General features: G+C 30.0%; 2 pseudogenes; one reads left to right on the top strand and one right to left on the bottom strand.

Annotated features, from left to right (window-relative positions):
- Positions 1–2529: 2529 nt before the first annotated feature.
- LOC107073755 (KAT8 regulatory NSL complex subunit 2-like) lies at positions 2530–4568 on the bottom strand (annotated as a pseudogene).
- Positions 4569–5489: 921 nt separating this feature from the next.
- On the top strand, positions 5490–13260 carry LOC107073712 (uncharacterized; annotated as a pseudogene).
- Positions 13261–20872: the final 7612 nt, after the last annotated feature.

The raw sequence follows: 20872 nt of genomic DNA, 5'->3' as shown, positions 1-20872 counted from the left end.
ATCGCACATATTTCGTAATCATTCGTAATCGTATACTTATTCAATTACAAACGTAAAATCATTTTTATTTGATTTCAGTATTTATTAAATAGTTTTCTTTTTTCATGTTTTTATTTTTTCTCATTAAACACCGGTGCTCACAAATATTCATACCATTGTTTATTTTTACATGTATAAAAACTGGCTTTTATGAATAAAAATAAATTAAAAACACTTTAGTTTTAGTCGTGAGATAGAACAAGAAAAGAGTAGCACAAATATTCAAATGAAATAATGATCAAGTAAAACAAATTTAAAGATAATACCGTAATCCTAAATGGCATATATTTATTTAATAAATTTTGGAACCTACAGAACTCTGTTAATTACTGTATAAGAAAAAAAATGTATTATTATTATCATTCTTTGTTATTTGTCGTCACATTAATTTCAATAATGATAAAACTGAAAATTGAAATATTTTGATGAATTTCACTCTGAATTTCCTGAAAAAAAAACAAAAGTAAAAATAAAAAAGAATAAAAAGAAAAAGAAAAACAAACAGAATTTTATACATAATAAATATTAATCGTATTAAAGTATATTGAAATTAATTATCATCATCAATCTTTATAGAAATAAGAAATAAGAAAAAGAAAGAAGAAGGTAGCTATGATTATTTATGCATCTGCAGATTATTTATTTAATTCGTATGCATTAAAAGAAACAACCTGCAGAGATGTAAGTAATTGAAACTCTTACTAGTTAGGATTAATATATATTACTGTATATTTATAATATTTTAGTATAAAACTATGCTTAGTTTATTTTTTGTTTTTTGGATATATAAAAAAAAAAGAAAATACTTGTCCCTATAATAAAAAACAAAGTGTATACAAATAATTTTGTCAAAATAATATTTTTTTTAGGAAATTAATTAAAAAGATGTGTGAAGATGTTAAACATATTTTTTTTCAATTTATTATGTAATGACGGTCATATTAATGTGTGTGTATGTGTCAAAATATTATTTGATGATATAATTTACAATCCTATCCCCGTAGTTATATTTCATAAAAGTCATAAAGTTATAAATAAATAAATAAAAAAATTTTAATGATACACATGTATAAACATAGAAATTTATCTCTCACTTAACATGTTCGTTCGTTCTACATCATAAAACTTTATAAACATGTTTACCATTGAACTGAAAATCTCACATACATCACACGTATATCTATCTATCTCAACAACAACGCTGTAAGGGTTTAGGCAATGAAAAAAATTTAAGCACATATTGTATGCTGTCATAATTGCTCTGATAATACCTTTTTCTGTATAATATTATTACAATTTGTATATAAATTATGTATGTGTGTAAGCTTATGTCTCTTCTCTATATTACTTTAGTTTTTCACTCAGAAATAGGATTTTTTTTGACTAATATATTATAGATATCTTTGTTTTAAAAAAACATAAAACAACTGAATTTTTTTAAATTTAATTATTTCAATAAAATATTTATATTTGTTTAAAATAATTTGCAATTAATTAAATGAATATTATAAATATTTTGGTTTTTAAAGTACAAAACAAATAAAAAACAACAGAATTTTTTTAATAAAAATTAATATAATAATATATTGATTTTTGTTCAAAATAATTTTCAACTAATCAAATGAATATTATCTTTGTTTTATTAAAAATAAAACTGAATTTTTTAAATTAATTAATTCAATAAAATACTTATATTTGTTCAAAATAATTTACAATTATACAAATTATTATTTAAATAATGGTATAATATCAATAATAAATCAATAATTTTATTTTTATTTTCATTTTCATCTTCATTTTTATTTTTATTTTTATTCTAATGCAAGCAATCACATTAGTCGTCGTCGTGATGATGAATCACCGTCCAAAAATTTTAGTTGGTTTTTTTTTACGGTCAAGGTACAATAGATTACCCTTTGCGATAACACATACACACATAATAGATGCATTCGTGTATGTGTTCATAGAAGAAATTTATAAAGAAAAAATATTGTAATTTTTATCGATAATGTATAGTACTTTTCAAGAATTGTTTTATACATTTTATATATAAAAAGTTTTAGGATTAAATAATTGAATATTCTGTAACGTCAATTTATAACGTTTTTTACGCACGCACACAAACACACACACACAAACACAGAAATTTGTAATATTTTATTATTATATTTAATTAAAACTATACATTTAGATAGAAATCTGTACAAATAATTGTACAGATTGTAATAATTTTCTATTTAAAACTATAAATATCGATAGAAGTTTGTACAAATTTTTAACAAAAAATGTAAATAATATAACATTTATTGCTAATTATGAAAGCAATGATTTAAATTGAAACGGAATAGGAGAAGCTTGCTTTTTTGCATTGATATTAATTGACATTGTTATTTATAAAATTATAAAAAACGAAATTATGTGAATGCTGCTTAATAGGAATTATTTATTATAAAGCAAGGAGACTTGAAATTAATACATAAAATCATGTCGTCACATGGAAACTAGTTCATTCAATTTAGTGACATAGTCAATTTGAGTTGATAAACTGAATGCTGTAACTGTACTAGCTTCGCTATTCAAACTTTTATTGAATGTTGGTTTTATATGACTAGTATCGTTCATTTCTCTCATTAATCCAGCCATATAATCGTCTGGATATATTTTTTAAGTTTCCCTAACTACGTCAATTTCCATTGATTGATTATCAATCATTGAAAGTTCTTGTACAGTAGATTTTTCTTCTTCAATCTAACCAACAAAATTATTCTTTGATATAAATTGTATAAGAAATACATTGCCAGAGAGTAATAATATCAAATTTATATTAGCTTACTTTAATCGGTTCTAATTTACGTGGGGGTGTTAAATTTATATAAACTATAAAGTTAGAATCATATATGACCGGTACAGGTTCGAGGCATTCAATGTTGGCATGCACTGCACCACAAGCTTTGAATAAATCTTGATGTTGATCCTAAAAAAAATGGATATGATTCTTTTAATCATTATTTTATTATTGCATTAACTATGATATGTTATATACAGTTAAAATTAAACTAATAATACTTTGAGAATGTGTTTACGACAATGTTTAGCTGATGGAAGTGTTCTTTCGCCACATTTAACACAACCTTCTGTAAATATGCATTTAGATAAATTCGGTTGTTTGTGCGTTGTTCCTCCTGATACCTTAAATTATTATTAAATATTAATAAATAATTAATTATTATGAAATATGACTCAATGCTTTCAACTTTTCGTAAATCTTTATTTCCTTAGCCGTTCATTTCGGTAGATCATGTATACTACCTTTATAATGTATTTAATATTTAATTTTGATATTTTATATTTTTGTATAACTTTTTTGTATTTATTTCTTTTTTTACTTACAAATAGTTTCTTTTTCTTTTTTCAAAGCTTGTAGATATTTACGTCTCTTTTCTCTCAATACATATTGTAATCTTCTCAATTGATTAAAGGTAATAGACTGAAGACGTATTAATTTTTCTCTAGCAATTTAAAATACTTCGTCTGCCGTAAATATTCCAGCATGTCTTAAAAAATAAATTCTAATAAATTACCTAGTAGGAAGTATCTTATTCCTTTGCATAAGGTAACTACTAAGGAATGTTAAAATTAAAATATATAATTACAAACAAATAAAAAAAAATGAAAATAAATTAATTACACCTTAAGAAAAAAGAAAGAGTAAAAGAAAAATGTTAAAATTTTCTTTCGAATAGCTTAAAAAAAAGTGTAAGATGTAAGAAGAAAATGTTAAAATTTTATTTCGAGAAAATCCTACACATTTCTATCTCTCATTATTTTAAAATGTTAAAATTTTATTTCGAATAGCTTTGAAAAAAAAAGAAAAAAAAGAGTAAAAAGTAAGAAGAAAATGTTAAAATTTTTATTTTGAGAAAAATCCAACACAATAGTAACGTACAAAATAAGGCATTTCGTAAATACCCCCTGGTTTCATATATTTTTCTCAAATAATGGTAAAGCGTAGAAAATCAGGAATGTCGCAAATACAATTAAGAGGCAGGTCATTTTTTTATGGAAGGGTCAAGGTACAGTTTGTATCGATAGATTGGGCTTTTTATTATTCAGGAACGTGTAAAATACAATAGAGAGGCAGGTCAGTTTTTTTATGGGAGGGTCAGAGTACAGTTTATATGAATGTATTAGGATTTCTATTTTTCATTAATGATTCATAGATACTTAGTTAATACGAGACACGTAGCACAAAAAAAAGGTGTCGTATTCGAGATCAGCGGTGCTTCTTTTTCAATGTTATATACAGCATTTTTTTTCATACAAAATTAAACAGAGCTATGTGTCGTTAAGGGTAAGATGAACCTCTAAAAAAATATAGATGGAACGAACAGGTCCAATTAAACAACGAGCGCAGGTATTTGTTGTAAGCTCCGCCCCGTTTCGTAGACGACGCACATAGCGGAGAAGAAAAACTACTTGTTCACTTGTGCTGTAGGAGTTGTCGAGTTAAGACGTTTTAGCGGATTCATGTACTATCTTGGTGTCCTTACTTGTACTTCAAGGAAGAACTCTACTTTATGTTTCCAACATCATCGAGGAAATATATATCTATTAATTATTAATTTATTAATAATTGATTGAATATTAAATTTTAATCAACATCTATAAGGAATTATAAGGAATATTATCGCGTATAAAGATCCAAGTGCGCTGTATATTCTAGAAGGAGCGTTCGAATTGAAGACAACATTCAGTTAAATAGAAGAAGGAAGAGATTTCTAACGACGAATAAAATTTTATTATTACTTCAAAGATTATCAACGTTGAATAATATATTGATGAACTACATTGATCATCAAATATAAAATTTTCGTTCAACATTTATAAGAAAAAAGTGATTTCTAACGACGAATAAGAATCACGGACGATTGATTACCTGTGTTTTATAAAGATATACGTGTAATTATCTGATATATAGTTAAAAAAAAAACATTAAATGTGTATTTGTTTATCGTAGTTAGATAAATCGAACCATTTTACCTACGTTTTTTCAAACGCATATAGTGAAAACGTGTTTAACGCGATATTTGTATACGGGAGGATAATAGGGCGGGAAGAGGAAAGGAAGGGAGATAAAACAATTAATGAAAAGAGTGTTGTGTTTTTTTAGTGCGAAATTACACAAATAAGTGACAAAGTGGAAATAGTAAGAGAACGAGTTCGAATTGTGTGTTTTGTTTCGAGCGCCTCTTATATGCTCATGTGATTTTCTTTTTGCGATTAATTTGAAGTAACGTGAAGTTGTATACGTATCACACAATTTGACATTTGATATATACAATCTTAAAATCATAGAATTAAACGCTATTCGGTCGTCAACCACGCGCTACTAATCAACAACGTGAAATAAGCTGCATTTTCTTTAGTGCCCGATTTGTATGTACGTAACAATGGCGGCTAGCGAAAAGTGGTATTTTACAAAAGAACAGCTAGCAAACACGCCGAGCAGAAGATGCGGCATCGATGCAGATAAAGAAATAAGTTACAGGCAGCAGGCCGCTAATTTCATCCAGGACATGGGCCAGCGACTCAGGGTGTATCCTTTTTCGGAGAAAATGATAGCGTGCTTTTTTCCTTTGTCCTCACTTGACTCCTCCGCACCTCTCTTGACTCTCTTCTCATCTCTCTCTCTCTCTCTCTCTCTCTCTCTCTCTCTCTATCTCTCTCTCTCTATCTCTTTCTCTATCTCTTCCTCTCTCACTCTCTCTCTCTCTCTCTCTCATGCACGTTGTTTTGATTTGCACCTTTATAACCTTCCTTTTTTCCTTCATTTTTTTCTATCCTACGAATTTTTTGTTTATATCGGTCCTCCAAAGATCATATTTATTTCTCATAGCGATAAAGTTAACGATAACGGTCGATTCAATGAATATTTCTTTCGATACTACGAGACTGTTCATTCAACTCCCCCCCCCCCATCTCATTCCCTCTGCTCCCCTCCTTCTTCCGGAATTCCCACGGAGTCGGGAAATGCAAAGTGTATAAATATGTGTGTGACATACGAAAGTACGGAGGTCATGCATCTGAGTTTCTTTACTTTGCTTTCTTGTTGTTTTTTTACGTTCAAATTCTCTTTTCTTTACTTCCGAGATATTATTATTTTTTTAAATTTTATTTTTCTGGACATGTTCGCGAAATATCATCAGTCTCTTGTAGCGATTCTTGTTAGTACGACACGTTGGTTATATCATCATCTTCATCCTCAGTCCTTTCAATAATCCATGCAAAATTATGAAAAAAAACCTTGTCGTGATTACATTGTTCATCCTGGATCAAGTTTATAACAATAGTATCAACTAATGATAATGTTACTGCTGTTTATCTTTACGCAAGTTTCTTTTTATTAATTTTAATTTGTCTGCAGCTGCTGTTTTACACTTGTCCTTTTACGATTAAAGAAGAATTGCGAACAAGATGATTTATTTTTTATATTATTAATTTTTTCTTTGGAATAAGCTTAAAATTGTATAATAGGAGAATTTATTCTAGTTTAGATAAAATAAATTTGAGAACAAGTATTTTAAAAATTTATTTTATCAATTTTTGGATACTTGTTATTAATACTTTTTCCATAGGATTAATGTTCTAAGTTTGGAAATAGTTAGCATTAGGTTTTCTTTTTCTTCTTAAATTGTTAGAATGAATTTAAACAAGAATGACATACTTTATAACAATTCTTTTTTCTTTATAATATTATTACTTAGTAGGTGACAATTTTAGATTTGTAACATATACCCTATTATATATTTATTATTTCTTTCTTAAGTAAATGTATTGCATTAATATGTATCTCAATTTTATATATATATATATATATATAATAATAATAATAATAATTTCATAGTTTTTGGGTAAAAGTATTCTTAGAAATATTGTTAATAGTCATTATTAATGAACACCATTAATTTATACTTTTTTTTAGATGTGTTGACTCATTAAATTTTTTAAAATGTTATTAACATGCATTACAAATTGCATGGCAATTGGCCATCTTATTGTCATACATATATGATATTAGTATTTTGATTGTATCTTATGTTTTAACAATTTTAACAACTTTGTTATTTAAGTGAATCAATTTAACAATGTATACAGGTAAAAATAAATTAGAAAAAATTATCTGTAGGTTATTTGGTAATTTTAATAACAATTTATAGAACTTAAGATTTTTTTCTTTTAACTTTCACTGATTAATTAAAAGCTTAGTTATTTGATACAATCTTTCTCGCAAACTTTTTTTCTCTATTATTATAAATTACATTTAGATATTTTTGGTTGGTACTACATGTTAGATTTCAGGTAATTATAAGTAAATGAATGAGAGGGCAATAATTAATTGATTAATCTATATTTTCAGGAAAAAAACATGATTTTCCTTAACTAAAGATTTATATAGTACTCAATTATGCATCAATACTGCAATAGTTTACATGCACAGATTTTATGCGTTCCATTCGCTATCAAAGTTTCATCGATATTCTATTGCTGCAGCAGCCTTGTTTTTAGCAGCAAAAGTAGAAGAGCAACCACGTAAACTGGAACATGTCATCAAAATGGCACACATGTGCTTGCACCGAGAACAGCTGCCTGATAGATCAAAGGTTAGTATTGTAAATTTGTTTATATCAAATCTAAGTAGAAGAAAAAGTTTTTGTTAAATTGTTACATTCTCTTTTTAAACGAATAGCCACCTGATAGATCTAAAGTGGGTATTTTCTCACTAAATCGTCATAGTTCTCTTTTTAACAATTTATATTTAGAATACATTCATTTTTTTCTTCTCATCTAGGTTTTTTTTATTATTTACTTTCAATTTATTAACAAGTAACCTTTTTATTTGCAGCAATACCTAGAACAAGCTCAAGATTTGGTCTCTAATGAAAATGTCCTATTGCAAACATTAGGGTTTGATTTTGCCATTGATCATACTCATACACACGTTGTTAGATGTTGCCAACTCGTTAAAGGTAAATTTGTTGTTTATATTACAATATTTATTTGTTTAATTATATTTGTGGTATATATATTGATTTGTACTTTATTTTAATAAATGTTTATTTATTTTGTTTTAGCAAGCAAAGACCTGGAACAGATGTCTCATTTTATTGCATCTCAAAGGTTCTTATTTTTGTTTTATATCTTTTCATCAATAATTTTTAAAAAAATTGATAGAAAGTGTAATTGTGTACCAAATTGTATAACATATGAGATCACATTTTGATCAATCTATGTGTATTACCTTTTCGTTCGGGAGGACCATTATGGAAGGGTGACGACCATCATACAAATACGCAAAGCGTATATTCAAATTTCTAATATTTTTCATATACGTGTCGAAGAATAAGGGTAAAAAGTGAAATGAACATATTTGGAAATTGGTAATTTATATTTGATATTTGACAATAATAATGATTGATAATATGATTAAAAATATTTATATAGTTTTTTAATTAAATTTAAATTCTATACAAATATGTTCATTTACTTTCACATAGAAATTGTTGTATTTTAATATGACGAAAGCGTATGATTTTCAAAAGTATTTCCCTATTCAATATGCGCTGTTTTTGTTTGTTTTTTGACCAAAAGAAAAGGATTTTTTTAGTAAAAAACGGATAAATCAATATTTTTTAAAATTAAGTAATCATTTTATAATATATTATACAAAAATTGCATAATTCATACAAAACAATTGCACAAATTTGAAAAATTATCGCATCTAAATATAAGGTGAATAAATTATTACATAAAAAAATGTTAAGGTATAGAAATAGTTTAGAATTTGACATAACAACACAATTCACTTTATCCTTCAAATAAATGTATTGAGTAAAGTTTAGTTTCTTATTAAAAATCATTTTTTTAAATAAATATATAATTTTTAAGTAAATAAATTATGTGTTAATACGAGCACAAGTTATTTATACTTGTAGATATAATTATTTGGTACATAATATTACATTTCATTGAAAAATAATATAATAATAAGAAAATGACTGTAAATAATTTAAAAATTTTTTTTATTTCAGTTTGCATTTAACAACTATATGTCTGCAATACAAGCCTACTGTAGTTGCCTGTTTCAGCACTCATTTGGCATGCAAATATTCCAATTGGAAGGTAATAATATATACATTTTAATATTGTTTTACTTTACGATTTTTTGTAAATGATAAAAATATATTACTATATTGAATTTCTAATAATTACAGATACCTCAAAGTAATGAAGGTAGACATGAGTTTTGGCACGTTGATAAAAGTGTTACTAAAGAGCTGCTGGCACAACTTACTGCAGAATATCTACATATATTTGATAGATGCCTATCACGATTAAAAAAAAGACTATGAGCGTTTCCGCTAATCAGAGCCCGAATTTAAATCATCAAAATGTGCCTAACAACAATTCATTATTTGTAAGTATTTTTATACGATCATTTATTTATTTTTTTTTTATGTAAAGGAAGATATTATTTTTGTTTCAATTGTAGTTTGCTACTATACAAATTTGTTACATTTAATGAAATATATTTGAATTAAAAACAGATTTGACCTTTTTGTAGGATGCTGAGCCACGAAAAGTTCAATCTCCTGCAAATACAGCAAAAGGGGGACCAACATTTCATTTCAATCGGCCCCATCATTCCGAAAACCAAGAAGATAGAAGACAACAACAAGGTCCTTCAACAAATCTAAGACCACCTGTTGATTATCGTGAATATATGGAGAAAAAAGAACGTGAACGTTTAGAGAAAGAAAAGGCTGCTCCACCTACATCAACGAGTGGTCATCATATTCATGCAGTTGATATCAATAAGCATCATTCTTCGCAACACCATAAACAACCTGTGCCTGGAACTAGCATGCCTAATGAGCATTCCGTTCCACCAGGGCCAAAATCTACAATGCATCATAATCATCATCATAGACAAGAGATCAAAGTTAATCCATTAGTTCAGCAAAGATATTCTACTGGAAACAAACCGCGAGAACTTAATCCTAATTCTAACAGACAGAGGATAGAAAGGGAATACAATTCTAGCAGTAGTTCAAATATCAATAGTTCAGTGCATACTCATAGTCATAATCTACATCAAGGAAAAGATGCAAATGCAGACAATGCTTTACAAGATAATACATCACACAGATCTGACATTGCTACATTACAAGACAATCTAAGTAATAATAATCATAATTTACAGAGAATAAATACAATGGACGGAAAAAATCAACTAAACGACAAAAGGGTCTTTGATTCTAGGCATAAACCTGTAGTCCATAAAAGAGACGCAGATCAGAAAGATTACAATAAGTATCCTGATTCATCAAGAGATAGACTACGAAAATCTGATTCTTTGGAAAAGAGATCCGCAGAAGTAAGGAAGATTATAGAAAAACCTTTATTATTTCCAAAACCAGCATTTGATGTGCAACATGCTGCTAATTTACAAAAACCATCTTATCATTGTAAATATAGTAAAGCGGATAAACCACAACGAAGCATCAGTGCGTTCATAAGTGATATCAAATCAACCAGTATGCCTCAAAATACGTTCACTCAAGAAAAATCTTTGACAAACCCTGCATCTTCTTTATCACAAATTCCTCAGAAAAGCATATCTTCTAAATTTATTGTAAGTCAACATTCGGCTTATGGTGTTTCGAAAACATTAAAAGATTCCATCAAGATTGGAAACTCTCAATCCTTGTGTTTAACAACTTTAAATAACATTAGTGTTTCGAAAGCTGAAAAACGACAACGAAATGACGAATTGGTCGATCAACAATCAAATTTATTGCCAGCAGCACCACCAGTGACCAAGCACAAATCGTTGTTTAGCCCAGAAAAAGTGAAAGCAAGTCGAGAGTCGTCGCACTCTCAGAGGCCTAAATCGATACGAGAAACGCTACCGGATGTTAAAGTTCCTAAACAAGACCGTGCACCAGAGGCTCTAACCGGTCGTAATATAGCGACATCATTCACTAGTCCACAAAATCTACATCAAGCTGAATCGATGGCGATGAAGCGTTCCAGTAGCGATTTGTCAGGGATTGTTCATAAAAGACTTCGTACTATAAGTTCTAGTGAGAATGAACCTCAAGCAAAAGTGAAAATAGAAGGTGCATCAAGTGTACAGGCCATGAAGATGCATAGTAATATACCAGACATTATCGAGCCAATTAGAGATAATCCATCATCGAATGGTAGAAGTACTTTGGTATCTAGTGAATTACAACCATCGGAATTAATTAAACCATTCGAACAAGGGACTGTTATTTCTCGTTTTGGTAATATAACTACTAATGGTTTTGATACAAACATTGGGACTCAACAAGTGCAAATGGAATATTTGTCACCAATGAATTCCGCTCAAAGTATAAGATCTCTATTGCAAGAACCTTTTGCTCCGTTGCCATCTTTACTGCAGGGTATGCAGCAATTTAGTCAAATAACATTGCAACAGGCACATCAGGAGCAAGTTGTTCAGCAAGAGCAGCAACAGCAGTCTCAAAAACAACAGTCATCACAACGATCACAATTGCAATTGCAAATGCAACAAACACAACAATCAGCTCAGCATCAAAATTTACACTTGAATCAACAACATCAACAGCCAATAACATCTAATTCCTTGTTACATCCTAATAGTCAATTAGCAGTACAAACACAGTTTATGACAATGCCTTCAACAATGACTGAAATATCAGCAGTTTCAACGGTTGAGATCAGTGTTTTATCTGCTCAAGTGCAAAGTAATACTGAAGGAATAGTTCAAACTGTACCAACAACTACTACGGTACAAAAAGCATTAGTGCCGACAGTGACTGAAGAGAAGAAAAACGATCATCATAAGAGCGAAAAGAAAAGGAAGAAGGAAAAGCATAAGCATAGGGAGCACAGAGAGAAGAGCAAGGACAAACATAAGCATAAACATAAGGAAAAGGACGAGGAGAAGCATCGTAAAAAAGACATGGATAAAACTGCGGAGACATTGCCTGCCGCACCTATCAAGATTAAAATAGAAAAAGAGAAGTTAAATCTTAGTGGTGAAACTGCTTTAACAAGTGGTGTTTATGTTGTTGTACCAGAGAAAAACAAATCACCTCAAGGTACGGGCTTGAAATTAAAAATTGTAAAAAATCGATTGAAGAGTACAGAAAGTATACCAGGTACACAAGCTATGCCAGTGCCCCAAGCACCGTTAAAAAATAAAAATACGAACAGAGTTAATTTGGAGAAGTTTAACGGGTAGTACACCAGTATCGACGACAAGCGCTTCGATAATTTGTAGTGCTTCGGACTATTCTGGAGAAAGTCGAAAAGGAGAAAGATCCGATGGTAATGGAAGCGCATCAAACGCGCTTAATGCAGCAAAAAGACCGCACTATCATCCCGATTATCACCAGCAACTATTACAACAACAACAACAACAACAACAACAACAGCAAGAACAACAGGAAGCACAACAGCAACAACAACAACAATCACAGCAGGATTCATCAATAATTGCAGGTGGTCACGGTCATTACCGTTCCGGAGAAAGGCAGAACGGCAAGCACTATAGTTCAAGCAGCAATAACAAGGAACGTGGAGGTTTTAGGGGCAGCCGCTAGTATGTAAAGGGTGGGCCACCACCAAGTTCGACTCACACTTTTGGTGTAGCTGATAAACGGCTACTATCGGCAAGATACTCCTTATAAAAAAACTAGTGTCCATCATCCTTCGAAACATATTTCATTCAATCATGCTAATACCTACATCAGGGCTGCTCATGTTGTTAACTCATCTTTTGTTAACTTTGCAAATTATCCAACGCCTTCGATATACACTTCTGCCGCCGCCGCCGCCACCGCTGTTACTGCTAATGCTGGATACATGTATAAATATCCTTTAAGTTATTATTTTTCATATTAACAGCAGTATTCCATATATCCGGTGTGTAATGTTATAATGACGTCGGACGGTGTCATGGATACGACTGCTCCACAACAACCCTTACTACGTCTAAATGTTCTTTAGAATTCCATGATGGTCGTACAATCGATTTATCAATAAAATGTGGCTGTTCAAAAAATTCAATCCAATGATCCACCTACGTTACCAGCCGGACCACCCCCGTGCTCTCCACTACTACCACCACCACCCTTACAAAAGTCATGATTGCACTCAATTTCATCTTTCATCCTGTTAAGGACTTGATATCTTTATGAGTTAGTAATATATTAAAAAAACAAAAAAGAACTAAAAAACAAAAACAAAAATACTTTTTTTCAATGCATTATCCGTACTTGTCAGTAAAAAAAGCCTTCTACTTGAGAAAGCTCGGATATTTATATATAAATATATATATATTTAGGACAATTGTTTTGTCTTACTACTTTTGGTAGCTACGTCACCAATAATTTGTACTGTGGTTGATGCATGTAATAACTGGAAATTTGTTTTCACTATGTACACATATTAAGAGCGATCTCAATAATTATAATACAAGATTGTACACAGGTTTACCTGAATCAACAACAAGTACAGCTTTACTTTATTATCTGAAATTTACATATATATATATATATATATATATGTAGCGATCTCAATAATTATAGTACAAGATTGTACGCAGGTTTACCTAAGTCAACAACAAGTACAGCTTGACTTTATTATCTAAAATTTACTTAAATATCTTTCATATATTTCATATATAATTTTCATATATTAATTATATTCCAGATAAGATTGTAAGGATATATCTTTTAAGTAATTTTACTTTGATTTAGTTTTAATTTATGATATATTTGTTTATATCTACATTTTAAGATCACATGACCCAGCACGCATAATAATTATTTTGTAAATATTTATTTTTCTGTCATTTTTTTGTTATATAAGCAGAGTAAATCTTCTGCTTGCCTCTGTCATCCTTTAAATTTTCTTTAAAAGTTTTGTGAATGGTAGATGTAGCAGAGCATGATTGCATCGTACGATTTATCTTTTACCTACTGTTTAAATTATACTACTAGTACTACTACTACTACATCTATCTTTACACAATTTATACATGTAAAATATATTTCTTTTTTTTCTTTTTTTAGAATAATTAGTTAGAATATATGACTTCTATTCATTAAAAATTCAAATAATAATTATACCTATAGACAAAAATGATTATTATTCGGTCAAATGATAATCAATTTATTAAAGTAACACAGACAAAATGAGTAGATTTTATTCAGTACAAAAAAAGTAAGAGAAAAACGATTTTTTTTCTTCACATCAAATGTAAAAGTTTCAAGTTTCATAAATTTTATAAAACAGTTTTAGCATGAATATCGTAAAAAAAGAGAACAAGCAAACAAAATTCTTTCCAAAAGATTAAAAGATTTTTTCGTGATATTTTAAATGAAAGAAAAAAATTTGTATATAAATAATTACAGTTGTGATGAAAATGATATTGATTTAAAAAAAAAATATAAATATAATTTCGGTTCGGTTAAAATTAAATTTGTACAAATATTTTGTAGCTTTCGTTTATAAATAAGTTTCATTTTAAAATAATTTTTTTTTTAATTTCCTATCGTCTTTTTTTAAGATAAATAAGATTGTAATAAGTTTAAAAAATATTTAAAAATACAAAACACTGCCAGATAGTTGTAAATCTGTATGAATATTAAAGATTTTTATAACTCTGTGCTTATATTTTTCTCTTCATTGATTAGATAAAAGATAATAGATAAAGTTTGAAAATTAATGTTAAGGAAAGAATTTAATAAGATTCGCATTAATTTTGTATTAATATTTAATGTTGTGTAAGAAAATACGTGAAAAAAGGTAGACACAAGAAAAAATGATTCAAGGATAAATTTAAATTAGAAATAGTTTATTATTAACGGTATTATTTTGACCTTATAAATAATATTTAGAAGTTTGTTTTAACGAATAAATTTTTCTCTTTATAATTAATTTTATTTTCTTATTGTCCCACATCTAAAGTCGTAAAACAATGTTGATAGAAATACAGTACATGTACAATAATCTGTAAAATTTACACGTACACATTAGAAATTTGATAATTATTTTAAGAATAATTTACGATTTATTAAAAAAATTATTGATAAATTTATAGTTCAACCATGATACATAGTTAAATATTTGAATTATTGATACATACACAAAGGTGGAAACACATTTTTATAATAATAAAGTAAATTTTATAATAATTTACAATTTTTTTTAATTTTCATGTTTTATCAATTTATAGTAATTGTTTAGTATTTTTTAATAATTAAATAATTATTTATTTAATTAATCAAATAATTAATTTAAACAAATTTCTAGTATTTTTTTTAATTTATCATGGGAAAAAAGGAGTTCTATAAACATTTAAATTTATGGTAGGAGAATGAAAAAAAACAAAGGGGTTGGAGGGAGGGTTCAAAACGTGAGACGTACCTATAACCGTAGTTAGTCAAATGATTATTTAAATGTTGAATTATATTTACCATATTATAAATAATTTTAGTTAATAAATGTTTTGTAGAATGGTTCTAATGTGTACTATTATTAATTATAAGATTTTTCTATTTTTTTTCTTTTTTCCTTTTTCAGATTTGTTATCTTTGTAAAACGTACATACATTATTAATTAACAGCTAGTTTTTTTCTCTTGATTTCATTAATATTTAATGTATGTATTCTTTATACTAAATAAATACGTCTAATATATAATATATATCGTTATGAATTTCATTATTGGACTGATATTATTAGAGAATTTGGTAATTACATTTAAGAAAGAATTACCAAGTGTGACGTTCCGCAACGATTCGTCACCCAAATTTTTCGACGTGATTCAAATCCAGTTGCGCAAGACATCATTCCAGTAGTTCGCCAAATAACAATATAAACAATTATAAGTAGTGCACACATAAGAATAACTATTACATGCATTTCTTGAGTAGTCATTCTTTTTATTGAAATAAACTATTGGAAGGAATGTCTCGTGCAAGATACAAGCAAGAACCATATATTAGCTCTTGAAGAACCTTTTCCTAGAATAAGGAACTCCATTCTTCCTCCTGCAACATACGTGCTTGTCCCTACTCCAATTTCATACATTAAAATCTGATACTACTCTAAGACCTTCCGTAGCGTCAGTAATATTTCCTGCTAAATATAGACCTTTCTTTGGGCCAGCGTGGAAAGGCAACCAACAAATAAATAAATGTAAATAAATGACGAGGAAAAAGAGTAAATTTAAGACTGGTCATGTAAAAGACTAAAAGGTTGTCAACAGCCACTAACATTCTCCAATTTCCTTACATGGACCCACAAGCTAACTCAAATATTACTGATTCATATGCGTAGAAGCACCTCTAATTAAAAGAAAACCTCTCTAAAGATTTCCTTCCTATCCACAATGTCCAGAACCTCCGCCTATGTTCGACAAATGAAACCACCCTTACCAAAATCCTAGAGAATGACCATACCTCTTTGTAACTGAATATTAATTTATAAATTCTCTCAAACTACGAATCTTTTCCTACGACTGAGTGTCTCTAATCAAAGACGTTGGTATAGGTCACGTAGGCCTCACTGAAATGTTACTTTCTAGAACTTTCCGGGACCAAAGAAATATCCTTAACAATTTTCGCTTCAATAAAATTTAACTTGCGAAGCTACACGTATGATCGAATGCATAACTAATATGTGAACTTGTAAATAAATGTTCTCAATATAGAATTGTGTTAAGTATATAGGTTATCAAAGGATGATGAAATTGTTATTAATAATTGAAAATTGTTTGAGAATAATAAGATGTAAGAGATAAAGAATTAATTATATCTTATCGAGTAATAAGAGACAAAGTATTATTGACGATAGATATACGATTAATACGATGAAGATAGAATTCCACATGGTTAAGCTGCGAGAATATATATGGATATATATGAAATATGTAAAAATATATTAGATATGTAAATGTATTAGTAGTCCATGAGGACAAGAGAATTTTCTCGAACGAGGATGCCTAGGACGCTTGGGCCAGCTAATGTATATAAGTGGAGGTAAGAAAGCTACCCCTTCCCCGAAGGACCTTTAGGAGCTGTAATAGTAAGAGTTTATCGCCCCCGCAGTCACATACTTACAGTTTTAACGTCACTTACGGTTTTATCATCAACACACAGTTCTCACTCATGACTTAAGTTTTTCATTTTAAACACTTAGGTTTCATTTTCGGTCACTTACATTTTCTCAGTTTTAACTTTTTCAATAGTCACTTATAGTTTTCCAGTTTCTTTTTATTACGTAAGATTCTACTTATATTTAGATTAATACTACTAGCTCTAGCTTTTCAATAATTTACTATTATTCGATCGATCAATTATAATAAATAAATTAAATTCGGGTCTTTGTGTGTCTCGACCCCTTTGGAAAGCAGCTAGCCCAAGCCTCCTGTGCAATCTCGAGAGCAACTGTATCACAACCTGTAAGTCACTAATCATTTTTATTATCATTAAATTGTTGTTAAATCAGATCTGCGGTCCACATATCTTATCCCTTGCTTTAAAACCTTCCTTAATCAGCCGTTTTATCGTACGCTTTTTGCCAGACTATATCACTACTTTAAACGAGAAACGAACTAGCCTGGTCCCGGTTAAACTCGGTGAAAGCAGAGTGACCATAAACAGGCATTACTTATATCACTTAACTAACTTCGTCCTCTAGGACGTACCACAAGCTAAAAAAAAAAGAGAAAATAAATTCTGGAATAATTGCATTCAAAATTTTTATAACATTAAGCATTCGATCTGCTTGATTATAAATGTATCACCCTATAAATATATATATATATATATATATATATATATATATATATATATATATATATATATATATGTAAGGGTGAGAGAAAGACGATGATTACGAGTGTATGGTGTGCGTGAAAACAATTGATGAATGTGAAAGATGTGTAAGAGTTTGCAGCGATATGGGTATAAGTGTGAGTGCACGCAGCGATATGGATATGAGTGTGAGTGAGCGCAGCGATATGGGTATAAGTGTGAGTGCATGCGGCTGTATGAATATAAGTGTGTCTAGCAAGGAAGAAAAGCAAGCGTGCACCCCAAAATCTCTCGAATATTCCCGAACCGGAAATCGGAAAGAGGTCTTGTGTTTGATCGGTCGGAAATAGTCTGGAGATTTTGAAAATGATTAACGGAAGTGATTGGGACCATTCTTGGGGTGAATGAGTATATTAGCGCGGCGATAAAGGCGATCTTCGCCTTCTTGATTCGGTGTACCTAGTGTGTACTATACGAGTATTTACTGACTAATACTACTTACTTTTTCTTTCTGATTCTTATCTCAAACCTTAATTTTTAAATATTTATGAAAATAAACATTTTTTCTTATTTTATTTACAAGAATCGTACACACACACACACACATATATATATATATATATATATATATATATATATATATATATATATATATTATATGTGAATGTGAATGAGAACACTTAAGCATGAGTGGGCCAGAGAGTACTAATCGGATATAGTAATGCAAAGTATAGGCTATGTAATATAAATAGCTGGATAACGATAGAAAGAGTGTCACCTAAGAAAGTAAATTAAAGACAAGAAACCAAGAGTAAGTCATCGTTTAGTAGCCGAGCATAGAAGGCGTTTTATCATCACTTCGTATTTTTAATTCTTTATAATAAATATATTGCATATCCGTAAAGAGGGGTTTTACTTTCTACATCTACCTATTAATAACACCGCGGAATTTTTTGCTTTTTTTACTTGTTAGTTATCCTTTGGGTAGACTAACGGAAGAAGGGAAATCCCACATATATATATTTTAAATATTTTCAGGAAAAATACCTTATATATATATGTGGGGTGCGAGAATGTGAGGGAGAACACTTAAGCATGAGTGGGCCAGAGAGTAATCGGATATAGTTAGGCCGAGGATAAACTATGTAAAATAAATAGCTGAATAACGATAGAAAGAGCGTCACACAAGGAAGTAAATTAAAGAAGGGAAACCAAGAGGCAGTCATCGTTTAGTAGTCGAGCAAAGAAGGTGTTTTACCATCACTGTATTTTTACTTCTTTATATTAAATATATTGCATATCCGTGAAGAGAGGTTTTTCTTTCTACATCAACCTATTAATAACACCGCGGAATTCTTTCCTTTTTATTCGTTAGATATCCTTTAGGAAGACTAACAGAAGAAGGGGAATCCCACATTTGGGGGCTCGCAGCCGGGATTATAGAAAGAAAATAGGTCTCACGATTGCAATATCAAGTCGTGTAAAGCTGTTTTAAGTTGTAAAGTTGTGTTACGGTTACCAACAGTGTGAATCCGATTGAAAAGTTGAAGAAGGGCGTTGCGCGTTAAAGTGGACCACGCGTGAATGCTAGATTAAAAGTTGCATAGTAATTGGTAGTGTTGGTGTAACAGTAAGATAGTAAGACGGTAGTAAGTGTTAAAAGTAAGTAAAGAGGCTAGAACGATGGCTCAAGTTAAGGTAACATATGAAACGAAGGAGAGAGAAGAAGAGAGTGGATGTGAAGAGTTGGACGAAACGATCGTCGAAGGCACATCACGAGGAAGACGAAAGCCAGAACAGAAAGGCAAAGGTAAAAATAAAGTAGCTGAAGAAGAGGAAGAAGAAGAAATAATTAATTACACAAGTGAACAGATTGATTCAATGAAGTTGATAGAGTTAAAGAATGCAGTAAAGAAATTAGGATTATCTACAGTGGGTAACAAACAGACGCTTAGAGATCGCTTAAAAGACGCGATGGGGATTAAAGAAAGTGAAGACGAGGAAGAAGAATCCGAATTCGAAAGCGAACGAGAAGAAGGATCGCATAGATATTCACAAAACAACAGAAGAGCAGTTGAGGCCACTACGCAGCGACTAGCTTCGTTCACCATAAGGGATGTAGAAGACAGCCTATCATACTTCAGCGGAGACGATATGCTACCAGTAGATCAGTGGATCAACGACTTTGAAGATACCAGTGCAGTATTGGGTTGGAACGAGTTGCAAAAGTTTGTGTACGGAAAGCGTATGCTGAAGGGATCGGCAAGGCAATTCATCACCTTCGAAAAAGAAATTAAGTCATGGAACAGTTTAAAGCGTAGTTTACTTAAAGAATTTAAAACCGAGGTAAATCAGGCAACGATTCATTCGCAATTATTTAAGCGCAGGCAACAACCAAACGAAAGTAGTCGTAAGTACATTTACAGTATGCGAGAAATCGCGAATCAAGGCAATGTCGATGAAATAGCTCTTATACAATATATAGCAAACGGTTTACAAGGCGATCGTCGCGATAGGGCGGTTTTGTATGGGTCACGAACACTCACAGAGCTAAAAAGCAATATCGAAATATTCGAGAAAATAAAAGAAGGTATTGGACAAGGGATGCGAGATAGAAAGGGGGGACAAAGAAACGTGGCAACGGCGCGCGTTAATTCGTCACCAACAGTAAAAAGAGATGGTTGTTACGGATGTGGCTCGATAGAACATAGGTTTCGTGCATGCCCAGATAGAAACAAGGGACGCAAATGTTTTAAATGTAATGACTTCGGACACATAGCACCTTATTGTAATAAGTCGAGTCAACCAGCGAAAAATGTAACGAGCGTCAATTGTCTTCACACTTTTACGGATAGAATTGCGATTAAAATAAATGGTTTATTTGTATATGCGTTATTAGATACAGGAAGCGAAGTAAACTTAATCAATTCAGAGATA

The sequence above is a fragment of the Polistes dominula genome, unplaced genomic scaffold (genome assembly GCF_049000335.1).
Source record: "Polistes dominula isolate Pdom_NZ unplaced genomic scaffold, Pdom_raw_medaka contig_10, whole genome shotgun sequence".
NCBI lineage: Eukaryota > Metazoa > Arthropoda > Insecta > Hymenoptera > Vespidae > Polistes > Polistes dominula.
Note: the sequence above shows the minus strand (reverse complement) of the source record. Positions and strands in the feature narration are given on the sequence as shown.